At 44.1% G+C, this 6481-nt stretch overlaps 1 pseudogene; it reads left to right on the forward strand.

Moving 5' to 3' along the window:
* LOC102480878 (AN1-type zinc finger protein 2A pseudogene) overlaps nt 1-6481 on the forward strand; it is a 12724-nt pseudogene that overhangs the window by 5170 nt on the left and 1073 nt on the right.

The raw sequence follows: 6481 nt of genomic DNA on the forward strand, positions 1-6481 counted from the left end.
GGAGTGGAGAGGAGAAGGGAGTGGAGAGGAGAAGGGGAAGGAAAGGGAGAGGGAAAGGGGGAGGGAAGGGAGTGGAGAGGGAAGGGAGAGGAGAGAAAGGAAGGAAACAGCTAACACTGCTCTCTCTCAATGTGGCAGACCCAGGTCTAAGCATACTATGTTAATTAACCCAGTTAGTTCTTAATTCTCAAAACAATCTTCTCTGAAGCAGGTACCACTGTCATTCTTTTCGAGCTGAAACTCTATGTACAGAGTAGTCTCTACTAGATGACAAAAAAAAAAAAAAAAATTGAATTTCATAGTAACAAAATTTTGCACTAGAATTCATCACCATATTTTAAAGGCAATGGGAATCCTTAATCTTCTACCAGTTTAAAGGAAGATTTGCAAGTTTATTTGCTATGCCATTTCCCAAACTGATAAAAGACTTTTCACAATTCTGGTTTTGCATACTGTTTCCAGTACACACACACACACAAATCACTTAGAAATGGGAACTCGTAAAGAATGTCTAAAAGGCACATTCAGAAATCTAACCATGAACTTAAAAGAAACCTTGTAATCGAACACCCTGAAAACACAATGAAAGCTGTAGTCCAGACTCTTACTCAGTCAACGAAGCTCATAAATGGAAACGAAGCAGAGTATTTCCAGCTGGATGCCTGGACCCTACAGGAGCCAGGATGGGAAAACCATTATACCCCCCTGGTGAGGAAGCAGCCTAGATCCCCTGACATGCGCCATCAATGGGAGGGTTGCTGACTAGGTGCTTTTTGTTCTTTCTTAAGGTTATAAATAAGCAGCTCATAAAATAAAAGTTTTCAAATTTTAGATTTTTTTAAAACCCCGATTTATTTAAAATTATGGGCATGCCAACAGCTAAGTCAGGATGGAAGCGTGGAAGGAACACAGCGTCAGAAAGGCCTGGATTCAAATCTCAGCTGTGGGATTTCCCAATTGTGTGCAGTTGGGTAAGGGACCCTGCTGGTCCCCAACCTTGCCCTTCCACGTTGCTGACGGTGAAGAGCCTGCATGTCACCCTTCACTGGATGAGGTTCTCCCTGGCTGTCCACTTTCTCTCAGTTGCCAGCTGTCCACCTCCTTCCCTGGAATCCTCTCTTTGTCCCCGTGACTCTACTGTCACCGCCTTTGATCATCTAAACTGTCTCAACTGACCTTCTCTCCTCTAGTTTTATCTCCCCTAAATCCATTCACAACACTCTAAAGAGGGGCTGGTCCAAGATGCAAACCTCACCCATCCTTTCTCCGCCTAAAACTTGATTTGCTTTTGTCACTTGAAGTCACTTGTTGTTTTTCTCTACTTTTAGTAAGTACTCTGACAGGCTATCATTCCAGAGCTTAAAAGGTCTTTTTTTTTAATATAGGTTGGGTTTTGTTGTTTTTTTTTTTAATTTGGTGTAGGGTGCACTCTCCAAGGAGGAGAGAGAGAGAGCACACCCCGCTGAGGGATGGCCACACTACTGTAACTCATCTCCTCCATTCTTCCCTCAGGATTTTGGGCATGTGTGCACATGCACCCAGCATGTTTTATCAAGCCTCTAGGTCCAGAACACCACACGGACAGCTATGTGGAGTCCAGATGCCTTAACCACCACACCATCAGCTGACCCCAGAGCTTAAAAGTTCCTACCAGGGGACCAGCAGTTGGAGTGATGGTTAAGGCACTGGACTCCCACATGGCTGACCACAGTTCAAGTCCCGGACCTGGTGACTTGCTTTCTCATAATCCCTTTCAATCTCTCTCTCTCTCTAGTCAGACTTTTAAAAATAGTAACAATGATAACAAAAATAAATAAATAAATCTTTTTTTTAAAAAAAAAAAAAGCTCTTACCACGATGTAGAGCTTATTCAATACCTGCTCGATATTAAAGGAGAGCTGTCTAGGCTTGGGTTTTCTTCCTCATTCCAAACAACCTTGCTTTTGTAATTTAGAGGAATAAATGAAATGATGTGTTCAGAGCACCTAACGCCGTGCCTGGCAGCTCCTTAGTGCTACAGCTTCTAACTCTTCTCTTGTTACTGTTTATGGTTCCAAGTCCTGCAGTGTTTTCATGAAAGTGAGCTCACTTCATCTTAATAAGAGATCTGTGACTTAGGAGGTTACACGAAGAAATTGAGGCCGGTGATACTTAAGGCTCACAGAGTTAGGGCTAGTATTCAAACATATCTACGGATGCCAATTCCTGCAGGGTTTTGTTTGTCAATTGCTAGAGGTTCTGCACACTCATCAGACAGACAAGGAGACAGAGAGAGAGCAAGCACTCTCCCAATAGGGCATGGCCACGCCACAATCCCTTCTCTATTTCTTCATTCTGTTGGGATTTGAGGCATGCATGCACACATCAGGCATGTTTCTCAAGTCACGGGGGCCAGGATTCAAACTGCAATCACCCACGTGGGATCCAGCTCTTTTAACCACAGGGTAACCTGAGTTTTTTTATTATGCCTTTTTGTCAGAAATTCTGGCTTCTTTTGTAAAAAGCAATATAGGAGGAAATTCCTATATCCTATCAAATATGTTCAAATATATAAGATGGATATTCACTTATTCTATAAAATGTATTTCATACTTTTCATTGTGGTTTTTTTTTTTTTTTTTTGGAGAGGCTTTCGCTATAGGGCACGTGCGCTCGCCAGACAGACAGAGAGAGACAGAGAGACAGAAAGCGAGAAATCACCCCCCAGGGGGGATGGTCATGCCGCAATCCCTTCTCCTCCATTCTCCTCTCGGGATCTTGGGCACGCACGCACACGTGCCCAGCATGAGTTTTAAGCCACTGGGTCCAGGATGCGAACCGTGGTCGACTACATGGGAGTCCAGTGACATAGCCATTACGCTAACTGCTGGTTCCCCATACTTTTCATTGTGTTTTAAGAATAAAAACACATATGCCAAATTCCATTATTGAGTCCAAAGGACTTTGGTTTGTTTCGTATCAAAAATTACTTAAAATGAAAAAAAAAATTACTTCAAATGAGTAAGTTATCAGCTGGTTTTTCATGTAGCCCTTTACTCTGTGAGCGTTTACCATATGTCTGCTTCCCACCAGGCACTATGTTTGTTGCTGGGAATTATTTCTGCAGATGTAAGATTTAGTCTATACCTTCAAGATTTCCCCCTGAAAGCCAATGATGGAAGATACTGAAAGGTTCTTAAAGGTACCTGAATAAACAGCAATTATGGAGAAGCCAGGAAGTCAGAACACTCAGCCTAACTAAACTCATACATAAAACTCAGTGACCTTGTGCAGCCTTTTGGTTTCCATACCTATAAAATGGGAGAATTGGTCCATATTTTCTTTAAGGTTATTTCAATTTGTGACTCCTAGAGATTCCATATAACTGGCAAGTTCTTTTGACATATAACTATATAATTGAATAAAATTTTCAGAGATGATTTCTATACTTATAGTAGCTTGAAAAATACCCACAGATTGCCCCACGAGTTGTAGATGTTTTTAACCACATACAAATTTAGAGCATCTTTAAGAATCTTGCAGCCAGGGCCAGCAGGTGGCGTGATGGTGTTAGACTCACACATGGCCAACCATGGTTCAAGTCCCAGACCTAGTGACTTAAAAATCACACCGGGATCATGTGTGTGCATGCCCAAAATCCCAAGAGGAGAATGAAGGAAAAGGAATTGCAGTGTAGCCATCCCCCTAGGGGATGATTTCTCACTTTCTGTCTCATAGTCTCTTGGCTGCCCTGTCATTTTTTTCCTGCTGTAAGCAAACATGCCCTCTGCCAAAACATTTACATAAAAAAGAAAAAACAAGCAAAAAACAAAAAACCTTGCAGCCCATTTAGCTTGTAAATTGCCCCCACATGACAACTGCATTTTTTATGTATAAGTTGTGATATTAAATGTTGGTCTCACTGGTTGAAACATTTTCTTTTTAGTTTAATTCTGCAATATGTCTTTTGAGGTTAACTTAAACTCTTGCTCACAAAATGACACTTTAATCCAACTTATTAGCATGGTTATTTGAGCAAATCTCTTTATGGCCTTACTTTTTTTTTTTTTTTTTTTTTTTTTTACTTCCCCTGTTCGTTTGGTGCAAATCTCTTTCTGGCCTTTTTTTTTTTTTTTTTTTTTTTTTTTTTAACTTGCCAGAGGGCATGTGTGCTTGCTGGAGAGAGACAGAAAGAGAGAAAGTACCCTCCAGGGGAATGGGCAGGCCACAATCCCATCTCCTTCATTCTCCTTTTAGGATTTTGAGCACGTATGCACACGGCATGTTTTTCAGGCCGCCAGGGCTGCAATTCTAACCATGCAGTTGGCCATGTGGGATCCAGCCGCCTTAACCATACGGCCAGCTGGCCTGGGCTTACTTTCAAGATTCTTGCTCCCTTCTCTTTCAGAAACTCAAAATTAAATGCATAAACCCTAGTGCCTTGAAAAGCCATCAGCTGAGGAGGCCCACCACATACTGGCACAAATCCTGGATGCCCACCCATGAATTCACACTCCAGATCCTTCCCTGTAATCAAGGAAAAGACATCTGTCTCGGCATCACTTGAACAGCCAGACATACGGTAGAGCCAACAGAAGCATATTTCTATATACTGACTTACACAGAAAAATCTCCCCAAACTTCTGTTTCTTTCTAGAGTCCGTCAGAAACAATCCCTTTTTTCACTCATTCTCTTTTTTGTTGTTTAATTTGCTAGAGGGTGCATGTACTCCCCAGAGGCAGACAGAGAGCAGGAAAGTGAGTGTCCGTCCATGGGGGACAATCACGCCACAATCCCTTCTCCAATTTTCCTTTCAGGATTTCAGGCACACACATGACCCAGAATGTTTTTCAAGCCAACAGATCCAGACACCTTAACCACCACGCCGCTGAGCCCCCCAGCCTCCCGAGTGAGCTCTTACTGTGTCGAAAAAAAAAGGGCAGCCCCAGGGACAGGCTTACATGGGGTCACCACTAACGCACACTGGACATCTGGGTAAACTCTTCCAGTGGAGAGCAGGATCCTGCCAGAGGCTTGGCACATGGAGTGTGAACTGAATTTCCACTTCTACTTGCCCCTTGGGCAGGATGACCTTGTGCAGTGAACAACCTGCACAGCTGTCCAACGGGCATATCCGGATGTGTAAAGACGTGCTCTCAGAGAGGCCTTGACTACCAGAGGTAGAAGAGCTTCACTCTGCCTAGAAATAAACTGGAGGAATGCTTCCTGGTGAAGGCCTTTGACTGACAGGTGAAGCCAGTGTGAGAAATGAACAGATGGGCAAGAGTGGTAGGAACGGTATAAGCAGATCCACCAGATAATGACCTGGAAATGGCAACTTGCGTGCATTTTGATAGTTCTGGAGCAGGCAGAGTGCTGAAACCTGCCCTTGAGATTACTAGGGGCTTGTTTTGCTATGGTAGATAATAAACTTTTCAATTATACCTTGCTGTGTTTCTTACATTTGCCCATCATAAAAATCAATACCCTAAAGTAATAATTTTACTTTTCTATAAGTTAAGCATGTAAAAATCCAATAGGACAGAAATTTGCTTTTAGAACTGCATCATCCTCGTATTACACTTTTTGAATATATTTAAAAAAAACTTCTAAAATACTAAAAAGATTTCCAAATGTGTAACATATACACATGTTCTACTGGTTATACCCAAGCTAGAAGACCAGCAACTGACACATTTTAAACAAGGCCTAGGGCTGAAGTAATGCACATGATGCACACCTGTAACAAACTTGGAAGGCATTGTAAAAGCTATGGAGACAAGCTGGCTTAAATAATTGGAAAGATGCTTGGAGACAGCCAGATGTTAGCTGATAAAATAAACACATCCAGCATTTGGAAGCAGAAGGTGGAATGAGTGAAAAACCAGGAGAACCCCCGACCCTCACTGCACATGAAAAAGATGACAGGTGTCATCGAGGAACCTCCTGCCCACTCCTGCAGAGCAGGGCAGGGAAAACTCCCCCTGAATGCAATTATCTTCAGGATCAAGCGCCTCCCCCGCCCTCAAGTAAAGTTACCTTATTTTGCAATTCTGAAAAAAGTTAAAAAGGCACAGAAGCTCGTCAATATTACGTTTCACCGCTTCTTAAAGATCAAAATCCCTGGTGGATCAGCCTCACTCCCATACCTACACTGCGCCCATCAGCAACCAGCGCTAGGAAGAATGACTCTTTTCTTCCTAAACTGTTCTGGTAAATAGGATCCATTTGGAGCACGACGTGTCGGCTTTCACAGAAACCCGGCACCTCAGCCCCCGAGGGTGGGCTGGGCTGGACTTCTCGGTCCCGACGCCGCGGCGCGGCCTGGGGGGCGCTCGGAGGGGCCGGAGTGCGGGCCCGGGGCGGCGAGGTCCACGCGCGGGGAGGTGACCCACGCGGACCCTGCTCCTCGCGGCGCCCGCTGCCGCGCGGGGGTCGCCGGGCGGGGGTCGCCGGGCGGGGCTCCCCTCCCGGGCCCCGGACAACTTGGCTTCTGGGAAG

This window comes from Tupaia chinensis, unplaced genomic scaffold, assembly GCF_000334495.1.
Source record: "Tupaia chinensis unplaced genomic scaffold, TupChi_1.0 Scaffold000014_1, whole genome shotgun sequence".
Classification (NCBI taxonomy): Eukaryota; Metazoa; Chordata; class Mammalia; order Scandentia; family Tupaiidae; genus Tupaia; species Tupaia belangeri.